At 30.3% G+C, this 13,211-nt stretch overlaps 1 long non-coding RNA gene across 5 annotated transcripts in view; it reads right to left on the bottom strand.

The window, feature by feature from the left end:
• Positions 1-4,272: 4,272 nt before the first annotated feature.
• Positions 4,273-13,211, bottom strand: part of LOC143232548 (uncharacterized) — a 50,211-nt gene continuing 41,272 nt past the window's right edge. For 2 of the 5 annotated variants that reach the window (XR_013017586.1, XR_013017589.1), the window contains exon 9: positions 4,273-6,334. This is a non-coding gene — a long non-coding RNA (uncharacterized LOC143232548). Of the gene's footprint in view, positions 6,402-13,211 lie in introns of all 5 variants that reach the window. The other 3 variants (XR_013017590.1, XR_013017587.1, XR_013017588.1) reach the window with 2 other exon arrangements.

Genomic DNA, 13,211 nt, shown 5'->3' with positions numbered 1-13,211 from the left:
ATCAGTCCTTATCTAGTTTCATTCAAGTGTTTTCACTACAACTAATCCTAGAAGAACAAGTTTGGAAAATAGCTATAAATTGATGTCAATATATTTAATTAATTCAAATATGAAATTTATTTTTTATCCAACAAAAGATCTCGGAGAGTGAAAAAAAATTATGCTACGATTTATTACTGGTTTACTTATCACTAATTGTTCTTAAAAAAAAATACATCTCACTCAACTGGCACTAGTACTCGTTTCTTACGCGTATTACCAAATATTTTTGTCTCTTAACGTTCATGATGATGTCATTCATTATCTCCGACTTTTAAAATGTTACTGCCATCTTCCGGAAACTAATATAACTATTTATAAGATATACATAATGATAACCCAGTACCAAATTACTATGGCAACCTTATAAGATTTTAAAATGAAACTAGCATTAATAATGTATAATTTCTATTAGTAATAAGGCACTTCGTTTTTAATATTGATACACAAGTCGTCTCAACGTTATTTTTCATTATGAAATTTTTTTTTTTTTCATTGTGAGACGAATATTAAAAGATATAGCCTATGGGAAGTATTTGGCATTTTGTTATTGTGTAATAATTTTTACTACAAGAACTGCTAAAATTCTACAGTTAATAAACAATGGTGTTAGTAAAAGGTAACAGGCAAATTACGAAATGTTTCTAGGACCACTATACCATAGGTTATCAGTTGGGTAAACTTGTTGCTATCTGTGTTTGAAGAGGTTGCTAAGAAACATCAAATAGAAAAACAGAAGTGTCAGATGTAAAGTTTCAGATATTATTCCTATCATATGCGGCCAAGATATGTAAAGTTATATATTAATCTAGTTAATTCTATAAACATTTAATTATGTTAATAATATAAATTAAAGAAACAAATTCAAAAGTTTTTTTTTGTTTTATAGTAAAAGTTCCAGTCAGATATCCACTGAACAATAGCACAAAATGTTTGAATATAAAACCACTAATTTGTCTGTACTTCACAAAAAACTATCAGGACGATCAATTGTCCCAAATTATTTCACCAGTTCAGACGCCCAGAAAACAGATATCAAAGCCAGAAATATTTTGACCATTTCATTTTACAGTTATATATAAATGTATTGCACGGGTTAACTTCTTAAAAGAAGCAAATACTTTCTGAAATTTAAAAATCAAATTTAAGTTTGACAACAAGAACACTAGAAAAGCCAACCTTAAGACATCTAAAACATAAGTACATGCATAAAAAACAGTTTTTTCCATGAAACCCAGAAATATATTGTAAAAAAATGAACTACTGTTTGTTCCAAAGTGTCAAGACCTGTTATTTGTCATACATTTGAAATGCAAATGAACAGGATACAAAACATATGCAATGAAAAAATCTAATCTGATCTTTTAGGCACCCTATGAAACAACTAATAAAATCAAACTTGCTCAACAAGGGCAATCATATGATTATATGTTAGAAATTATACTATCCAACGAAATTGTATTTTTCTATTAATGAAACAATGTTTTGCCATATTGTTTTGGCTTATATATCTAAAAAGGTTCACACAAACGTAATTGTTAATGAGATACCATTTACACAATCTGAAGAAAAATGGGTGATTTTTGTATGCTAGGTGAGTCATTTGTACCAAATACCATAAACAGTATAATAATATTCTAAGCAGCTGATGATTCTCTAGCTGACAGTAAAATTGATAAAAGCTATGTTCCTTCTCATCCACATTTAATTCTTAATGTGTACTCAAGCAAACCAAGTAGCATTAGGTAAGGGGTCAACAGTATTACAGAGGATTGGGTAAATCAGTTATATTAAAACAATTTTAAATATGCAGATCAGTGAGTCATATGACATACACAGCCAATATGAAGTTATTAGATATATTCTATAAACATGTGTACTGCAATTTGACTATTAAAACAGACTCTTGGATACTGTCATCTTTGTGAACTGGATGGCTTATGAAAATCCTTCAGGTAGAAATAGTGTGCATTTAACATGATAGCTTTACCATGGAGTATTTTACAATGGAAACTACCCTCAAAAGATATTCAGCAGAGTGCTTTATCAATTGATAGAAGAACTGAAATATTTTGTATGCACAGTGTCGTCAACCCTGCTGAAATCTTGCACTACAAATGTTACCTGGACAGAAAGTAGTTTGAACCTCACTTGTACTAGGTGAAAGGTACAAAAAATGAAAGACCATACCAACTGTAACAGAACAAGAAGAACATTCTTAGAAGATTGTGTACCTCCAGAAAGATCAGGTGAAATATACTTCAATAGGTTTCACAAACTAACTAATGACAAATACCTTACTTGTACAGGGATAACCAAATCTTAATTTAGTTACATCTTCCAAAATTTCTTCATTGAAAAATACTTATATAACATCTGCATGAACCAGTTTGGTAGTTCTTGTTAAGTTCAATAATGGATTATCAATACAATTATTTTTACATTTCTGGATTAAAAGGTCCTTTTGCTATAAAGAAATCAAGGCAACCTTTCAGCAAAAGTGAAGAACAATTTTGCTATTCTAGGTTTTCAAAATATATAAAACCTCCAGGTGTATATTCTAAAAATGAAGTTACAATATGTGCAAACAGCAGCTGCTTGTCACACCAAAGATGGTTATATCCACAGCTCCTCAGAGCCCTGAGGTAACTGCCTAGGAGATCCTGTATACAAAATACTTGTGGTCTTATGAACTGCTCTTAATTTTACCCTACAATAACTTAAAAATACCATTCTTCTACCAGTTATTTTCGTAATTCAGTACATTTATTCAAAATTAATTAAAATATGTTTTTTTCACTTATGCATTTTCCTTATCTTTGTAATTACAATGTTCTTAAGAAATTACACTCATTTAGGTTTTCTCTTTGGTGATGGAGATTCTAACTCATAAAGTAATAGGTCTAGGACCTTTCATACTACTTGTATGAAAGTATTTTATTAAAAAGTATCTACATTTTATGATTAAATAAAATTTTAACAATGTTTCAGGTTTCAAATATCTTTCCTAAAACATGTGAATGTAATCCAAATGGAATGTAAATATTAGGAGATTCAGGTGTTTTCAAATTTTCACATATAAAATTGGTGTAATCTTAAATATACTTCTTCCAGTATTTTCAATCTTAAACTACTGATACTTGCTAAATTTGTACAAAACTATATAATATGTTATCTATGCTCTGCCCATCCCTAACTTTTATCATAATAAACTCTCAGACTTACAGCTGAGCCATAAAGGAGGGGATAGGAAAACTGCTCAAAGGCTACTTCTGCTAGCCATCTCTAATTTTGAATTAACAGACTAGAAAGAAGAGATCTAGTCTGCAACATGAACTGCCAACTCTTATAACAAAAATATATGATTTGACTGTCAACCTTATAAGGCACCCATGTGTGGAGATTAACTACAATTACAAAAAATCTTCCATATAACATCAATTGACACAATTCATTTTCAGCAATTCTTGTTTAAAACATGGGAAATTCAGACTAATAATGTTCTAATTAAGCCCTAGGTTATATTCTCTATATTAGGAACTGATGAAACTGGTGAAAATATTCTCTGCTGCTTCAAGGGAAAGGTATCTTCTATCCAACACACCTTGTGCATTAGGTTACTTTACAGGTGTCACATGAAGTAGACACTTCTAGTTTCTAGTGGTAATATTTTTTTGACTGATCAAACAGTGTGTTTGTGTGGATTGTAAGAGCATACTTGGCACTTTAAGACATTATGTTTCAAATCTGAAGGAGGGATGATTTGCTGTTAAATCTCCTCTGTGTTGTCTTTACCCATAATCTTTCAGCTTCTGATCATGCATGTTCCATATCCTAGTTCAGTCACTTCAGTGATTTCAAACTAAGATTAAAATGCAACTTATTTACTTTACTTTTATTTTAATATCACTCTTACTTTCACCTAATTTAACTCATTGCTTCATTAATAACAATTACTTCCACTAGCTGATCAGCTACTTTTCCAAGAATTCTTCAGTTGTTATACATATTCTTGTTTATCGTCATACTGGGCCTTGCCTCTTGCATTTAACCAGTGATATAATGCTACACTTCTTCCTTCTATTGAATCTGCATTTCTCTCATAATTACAGTAACTATTTATAAAATCTTCAAGACATTCATAACTTCAAAAGATATATACCTTAAGATACCCATCACATTTCGAGATCATGAAGTTATTAAACATAAAATCATTTGGAACAAAAACTAAAATCACAACAATTTTTTTATTTAGAAAGAATTAGTTCTTTTACAGGTTACTTGTGCAATCCTGTTCCAGTAAATTAAAGATTTACTGCTGAGCCACAAGGAGGCTACAGAAAACAGAAGAAAACAATTCAGGTGTTTTCAAATTTTCACATATAAAATTGGTGTCATCTGAAATATACTTCTTCCAGTATTTTCAATCTTAAACTACTGATACTTGCTAAATTTGTTAACTTTACTTTCTTATTGTACAAAGCTATATAATATGTTATCTGTGCTCTGCCCATCACTTAACTTTTATCATAATAAACTCTCAGACTTACAGTTTTATGGTGAGATTAATGACAACCATGTTACCTAACTGGAGTAAGTTAAAAAAACATCACAAGTTTCAAAGTTCTAGACACGTAAAAAACAAGTTAAACATACCACACTTTCTCAATGAGAAAATGGAAATACAAATATGTTTTTTACAAAATTTCTCCCATCTGTGATACCTTTTGTATTAGTAAAACAAACAAAAAGAACATTAAAATCACTGTAATCAGAAAATGATAAACATTTGTCAATACAGAATTAGAAAATATGTTTTATAAAAGAACATCCTCTATACATATACAAAACATTAACAATGTTATTCATTTCTTTCATCTACACAGAATATATCTTTCTCATTTTGTATCACAGGTCACATCAATAGCTTTGCTACATGTGAAACATGGATATATCCATAGTATCATCAAAATTACAGATATTTAATAACTACTCATACATAACTTCAAAAGGTATTAAAAATTTTAGTTCATAAAATTTCTTTCTTAAACTCACATAAGATTTAAACAAAGGGACACTGATGGTCAGCATTTTTCAAATACTTAAGTTTTCAATACTAGAAAATACAAAAATTACAAACACAATGTTACACATTTATTGGGGAAGTAAGTGTGCAATAATGTTTTTTCAAGTAGTATTGTCTATCTATGTATCTATATATGTATATGTATACACACACACACACAATCACATATATATGTACACAGATATGTTAAGATACAAAAGACCAAAATGTCACACAATTACATTTAAAAATGTGCTTGACAGCAGTTATTAAACAGATACATTTTTTATCTTACTAATATCTGTTTCTACACTTAGAAGAATGTTTCTTGATCTAAACTAATGTTCACATATCTTATAATTACTTCCTTGAGAATGCAGTAATATAAATATTGTCAACAAACATCCTGACTGTTACATACCAAAGAATTAAATATAAAATGAGATTACTTCTTTTCTTTGAAACATTTGTATGAACTTGTATATTTCAAATAAACAAATATATGCAAATAGTGTGCATGTATTCAATAATGTATATCCTCACAATTTCAGTGTTTCAAACAGGTATTTTATCCTGTGTAACATTATTACACGATGTAGCAAGCAAAAGATTCCCATTGTTTGGGATGCAACTAAACCAATGCATTATCATATATACAGAAAAAAAACACCTGAATTTTAATATACATTCAACATAAATTAACATATACATATATTATAAATCACTGCATAACACTAACAGTAATTCATGTATTTAATTCTATGTTAGTCAATGTTTCATCAAAAACTGCAAATTCTTAATTTGTGTCTGCCTTAGAATAGTTTTTATCACCTGATATCATACTCTTAACAAGAGATATAAAAAACAAAGTGACCATCAAACATCATTTCATTATTTACCATCACTTTCTAATTAAAAAATTCAAACAGTCATGTCAGGTGATAAAAACAACCTGAAATTTTCTACACAGACAGAGCTGCATAATGTCACAGAAGAAGATATTCCAGAGGAATTAACAGAAGCTGCTTCATTTCATTTCCTCAGTGGAGATGAACCTGATTAAACCACAGGAACAGTCTTAGTAGTTTTTTCATTGTGTGTTCGTCTAAAAGTTGGTTTGATTTCAGAAAATGTACCTCCTCCAGCAGGAAGTGTTGCTTCCTCTACTTAAAGTATGCAGTAAAGAAGTAGCCTCTCCTGATGAGTCTGGATCCAAATCACTCCCAATTTCTGAGTGATGAACATCCAAGATCACTTTACATTTACATATGGGATAGGTTCAATGACTGTCAGTTAGCTAAGGATTACCACATTTTGTGTGATAAGCATATAAAAAATTATATGTAGTAAATTATTTGAAGTATTTATTGGCTAAGACTTAAACAAATTCACTGCAATAAAATACAAAGCACTAAAAACTGTACAAAAAGTAGATTAATAACTAAGAACATGGTATTTTACCAAAGACAAATTAATTCTTTTCCTAGAAAGCTGATAAGGATATAAATATTGAAGTAAATAACTGTGCAAACTACCAATGAAAGTCAAATTATACAAAAAGGAATTGAAGTAACAAACATGTTCCTGTAAAATGAACTTCACAGTAAATATTAAAAAGCAAATAGAGAAAAAAATTATTATACAGTTTTTGTTTGACAAAACTTCCTACATTTTTTGAATTTCAATTGCAATAAGTTAAAAACAAACAAAAACAGCATAGCTATATTTTACTCATCTGCCAGATGCAAAAAAAAGAAATAGAATATTTTTTATTCAAGTGTTAAAACAAAAGGTATTTCTCAAAATTAAAAAAGTTAACACTTTTATGCATATGTTACCCTTTCATGTTGGGCTAAGTATAAAATAGACAAGTCTGTTTGCACATAGTCATTTGCACATGTTAAGTATTTTATATTCTAACATTTAATGCTGTAGGCAGACCTTCACCAAATCTGATAGATTTTAGTAATGATTTCCAAGTCCAAAAATCTGTTTGCAAAAATATCAAATCTGTTTCATTACTAGTCTGAGTGCAAAGTGATTTTCATGTCATTATTAAAACCTATTCTTCATCCTAAGTATCTCAAATATTATTTGTGTGATCTCTAAAACCTCCTGAATACATTTCAACTGTTTGCAATACAACTTTATATTTTGTCTGTTATTTTCTCTGTATTAACAATAGGAGGTCTGTCAATTTGACTGATCTTGTAACCATCATAAAAATTAGGATTTCTTTGTTTTTGAATTTTGCACAAAGTTACCCGAGGGCTATCTGTGCTAGTTGTCTCTAATTTAGCAGTGTAAGACTAGAGGGAAGGCAGCTAGTCATCACCACCCACCACCAACCTTTGGGCTACTCTTTTACCAATGAATAGTGCAATTGACCGTAACATTATAATGCCCCCACGGGCTGATAGGGCGAGCATGTTTAGCCTGACGGGGATGAGAACCCACAACCCTCAGGTTACGAATCACATGCCGTAACACACTTGGCCATGCCAGGCCAAAAAATTAGGAAATAAAGAAAAATTATACTTTTTTCATTCTAGAATGATTATAAATTGTAAAGTAAAAATACAAAAGCCTAATCTAAATAGCTTAAATGTCATAACATTATACATTTATGTGTGTGTATATAAATAAATAAATATATATATTAATTTATTTTATTGTATTGACCGTCTAGTCATGCCTGGCTAACAATACAGAAGTTACAATGACACAGTATCCAGTAATATAAAACTGACCTTTAGTTTTTACAAAGTGATATACATTATGTATGCACATAGATTATTACTATTTAGACATATATTCTCAAGCTTATCTTTCTTAAAACAGGACAGTAAATCAAGAAGTAAAACATATAATTATCTCTTCTCACTGTGATCTTTGTAGTCAGTTGCTGCTTTTCATAGCTTGCTAAGCCTTAAAAAATTCACACATGGAAGATGTGAAAAAAATGAAGTTTTATATATATACACACATTTGAATAACTTAAAACATTAAAAAATTACTGTATTGATACTGTAGGACTTCATTACATTTTACAAGTTTAGTAACTAAGCTGAATTTGAATCCAAAAAATACGAAATTTCAAGAAGACTAAAGACACAATCTACCTCTTTGAAATCTTGTTTCAAAACAACAAACTGATGTCCTAACACAGCAAAATGGCTGAGAAAGCCATAACTGGGACATTCTGAGATTTTGATTGGTTATTCAAATGTCACACACAAGTAAATGTATATGAGGAACCTTTTCTAAAAATGGAAAGAGGTAAGCAGAATCACTGTGCTTGATTCAGTAAATAAGACATACCTAAGCAAACAGAAGAGATTAGAGGTTTTTATTTTACATTCTAAGTTATTAATATCAGTAATTTAAGTTTCTAATTCAGATGAAAGTACAGACTTTGTATTTTCATGTCACATACATCTAATTTGAATCAGTGCTGCATTCAACATACCAAATGATGCACAAAAATCGATGTTTAAGTTTTTTAAATATTTACTTTTAAGCTATTGAATAATGTATACTAATAAAATTAGTTATGACTTAAAATTTAGTACCAAACTTACAGACATAAATTCATAAAATTGTAGTTCAATAAAATTTTGAATACAAGTCAAGAAACATGACTTGTAGCAATAGGGTTAACACTGTACTTTCATAGAACATTCTGATTAGTCTGTAACAGTCATCAACTTACAACAGAAAGAAATATAATATATATTAACCCATCCAAAAAAGATACATTGTACAATACTTGATACAATCATCAGCTTCACAAAATAGGTAACCTTTAGAACCCAAGACATTTGTTTTAAACAGTAAACAACAAGTAGGACAGATCAGAAAGTATGATGTAAGCATAAAATGATAATTTTATCAGGCTCATAAAATTAAATAAAGGTCTAATTGCAAATATTAGTGTAAAAAAAACAGTCATGAAAATGTCTCAGTATTAAAAAATTTTAAAGAGAGATGGAAACATAAAAGAGTAACACTTAACCAAAGAGTGAATTTAAGAATTTTAATATAACTAGCAATTACCCGTGGCACCAGTGCTCACTTGGAATGCCAGCAATTGGTCGGGATGACAGTGTTTAGTGACTATGAATGATTTGCAGCCTTGTATATTAATTTTTATTGAATTTTTTTTTTCTCAAGTAAGGGTATAATAAATCACATAAAAATGAAGACAATGTAAATACAATAAATAAAGTAAAGAGTATATAAAATGCTAATGTTTTGTATTATTGTTTTCCTTTTACTTTATTTTACTTCATCATTTGAGTGGAAGACAGTTGCTAATCTTTCATGTCAGTATATTGATGACATTATTCATGCTTGTAACCAGCTTTATTGAATTTCCCTTCCACCTGCCATACATGCAGGTAAATTAACCTTTGTGTTTCACCAACAATGACACTGATCATGTATTTTGTAATATGTTTCTTTAACTCTGTTTTTGTTATTTGTAAGATATCACCAAACCAGTTTTTATTAACAAATTATAACACAGATTATACCTTATATTATCAGTGTAACATTTATTTTTTTGTTTCACCATGATCAATAATTACTTTCACAACTGATTCTTTACCTACCTTTGACAGTGCTACAAACAAAAGAATGGCTTACCTAAATATAAACCAAGTTGTTTGAGTGTTTGACCTTGTGCTTTATTCACAGTAATTGCAAAAGACAAATGTATTGGAAACTGTTTCTTTTTCATTTTTGAAAGGAAGTATGTTACTTGGTGGTATTAAACCTATTCTTGGAATAAGTAACCTTTTTCCTACATATGGACTATTAGCAATAACTCCATTAATTGTATGATCATGAAGACTCATTACAGTGTATTTAGTACCATTACAATGACTAATGGATGGATCCAAGTTATGCAACAACATTATTGGACTGTATTTTTTCAGTAATAAACTGTATGGTGACAAACCAGATGGACACAATGTATTTAATAGTTCTGTGGGATATTCTCATGCATCATCCAGTATAGTATCACATGATCTGTAACAGGTCCATCACATGGAAATTTTCTAATAATTAATAATGCCAACTTGTTCATTTGTCATTGTTTTAATACCACGCTCAGACACCCACTCAGGATCTTTGTAATTTTTTGCCAAATCATTATACACCACACTGCATGTCTTATCACCATCAATAATTAAGTTTTGTTTTATATTAATGAAATCTTCCCCTATTTCTGGGTAAATCTTTTCTTTACCTTCATCAATATTGAGTCAATATTTTGCAAAAGTTGGATCACCACCACCAGCTTGTTGAATATGCTTATTTTCAGTAAGCTGAAGTTTTATTACATGACATCATAATGTAGAATTTTTTAAAAATGCCATAATAATATTTGATGGACTGCCTTTAGGTAAAATGGTGATAATTTGTATCCAATCACCAGCAGGTACCACAGGAATATCACTAAATCCTTTATCATTACCAAGAATATCTTGCAGTGTTCAAATGATAGCTTCTCCTATATGTCTGTGATGCATAACATATTCATCCCACACTATTAAGTTACAATTTTTAATTAGTTGTGCTGCACTGTCATTTTTACCAATATTACATGTAAAACTTCAGTAATTTTGACAGGTAGTTTAAACCTCAAATGTACTGTACAACCACCTGTGAGGAATGCTACTGCTATACCAGAACTACCAACAGCAAGGACAACATCATCATGACTTCTGACAGTTGCCACAAGAGTATTCAATAAGAATGTTCTACCAGTACCACCACGAGCATCAAGATCAAATAATGGACCTTGATTATTAGTGACAGATCCACAATTTGTGTATATGCAACCTTTTGGTCATTATTGAATCTCTGTTTTTTTCTATCATACGTATCCGATTTCAACTTCTGCATTATAACTGAATTCATTAGCAACCTCACATGGTGTATAAACTGGTCCCATCACATTACACATGGGTTTGGAATACCAAAATCTTTTGATGAATACCCATCATGTTCTACTTATTGTGTTTTCATTAACACCTCATTTATACACATTTCATTTGGCTCATTGAGCTCACTACATTTCATAATATCATAACACAACTGTAATTTGCAATTTTCCCAAAAATTCTTTATCATTATTACATGTACAAAATATCAGTAATATACAAAAAAAATCTTAAATTTTATCCAAATTGTATAGATGCTGCTTCATCCATGGCTTTACCTATTTCACCATTATCATCTAACAAACACATTTCTAGACATATGTCTTTGAATGTTCCACATATACCAACATTTACACCATGGAGTTCTTCAAAACTCTTTGCACCAGCTTTATTATACAATGGTAAGCGTAAATAAAACAACCCTGATTGATATGAACTCATTGATGCAGTTGAAAGACGACTAATTGTGTCAGTTCTGAAGAAATCATCTTCTGTTTGCTCATTTTTACTGTTGTTGTTAGTGTCAGAATCAGTGTCATTTGTTAATATGTTTGATACCATGACCAACATGCCTTTGCCACTGTTTGTTTACATACTGATAATTATTTTGAATATCTGGGCATCACCTGGTAGTTGCAATTTTTCAACCACAGGACTTACTTTTTGACATCACTGGGAAACCATAAACATGCCAAAATGTTGATGATGCAGATGTGTATCTTGCCTATACATATTTTATATCTCATTGTTGATGGTATCAACCTCCTTGCCATTAGCAAGTATTACAACAATTTTATCTGTACCTTCAGTAATGTATTTGTATAAATGTTTCACAGCTGCTATAAATCTGCTTCTACACTGATATGGTAGTTGTATTTCAGTGATAGTACTGGATTATACTGAACAACTCAAGATTTGTCAACCACTACATTTTTACCTTTTACCTGTTTAATTCGAGTTAGACCACTATCATCTGGGCAATGACATCTATACACTGCAAATTACTCAAATCTCTATTTTTTGCAAATGGTTTAGGGAAATCTTTAGTATACTTTCTATTAGCACCTGTACCTTCTATGCACACACAATTAATATTTCAAGCACCACATGGACCATGAATGTTGTCTTGTGTAATAATTTCATGTAATCTCGGTTGTTTTTCCTTATCAGGAATTTCAAGATGTTTTAGGACTATGATCATTGGCTACCTTGAGTAAGATATGAGCATGTGGAAGACCATGCTTTTGATCTTCTTTGACTTGTGTATGTGATACAACTTTATCATGTATACTTACCTTTAAAAAATCTTTCACTAACTCATCAAGTTTCAATTTAAATACAAATACACATATATCTGGCTGATCTTTTAGTTTTGCATCAGGAATTAAAGAATGTTTGATTTATGGCAAGTTAGAATTACATGCCATTGTAATAAAACAATCAGGTTTACCTAGCGCATGAACAACAACCATACTTTCATGAAATTGTTCATAAAATTACTGTGAAGAACCCTACTTTTATTATTGGTGGAAGTATCATTTTTTTTACCAACTTCCACATTAAAATTTGCAACATCATGTTCAATGGTGTTAAGTGCATATTTGTATGTTGCAGCACATATGTGCTGTTTGATCTTGATCACATTTTATATAATCCAATTTAGCACCTTCAATTTTATACCATATATCAGCAAAGTTCTACACCTCATCAGTAAATTACACTATAATTCTCATACTTCAAGCCTATATTGATAAAAGTCTAATGCCATCAATGTATTCTTACAACTTAGCACCTTCAATTTTATACCACATATCAGCAAAGTTCTACACCTCATCAGTAAATTACACTGTAGTTCTCATACTTCAAGCCTATATTGATAAAAGTCTAACGCAGTCAATACATTCTTACAACTTAGCACCTTCAATTTTATACCATATATCAGCAAAGTTCTACACCTCATCAGTAAATTACACTGTAGTTCTCATACTTCAAGCCTATATTGATAAAATGTCTAACGCAGTCAATACATTCTAACAATTTTTTACATTTCGTATTTAGTTGAAAACCATCAGTACCAGATCAAAATGGTATTATGTAAGAAAGTAGACTGTATGATCTGTGTGTCATGTGTACACAATATTTTCATCTCATGAACA

This window comes from Tachypleus tridentatus, chromosome 11 (assembly GCF_004210375.1).
Source record: "Tachypleus tridentatus isolate NWPU-2018 chromosome 11, ASM421037v1, whole genome shotgun sequence".
In the NCBI taxonomy this organism is placed as follows: Eukaryota; Metazoa; Arthropoda; class Merostomata; order Xiphosura; family Limulidae; genus Tachypleus; species Tachypleus tridentatus.
The sequence above is the reverse complement of the archived record's forward strand: the minus strand, read 5'-3'. Positions and strand labels throughout refer to the sequence as shown.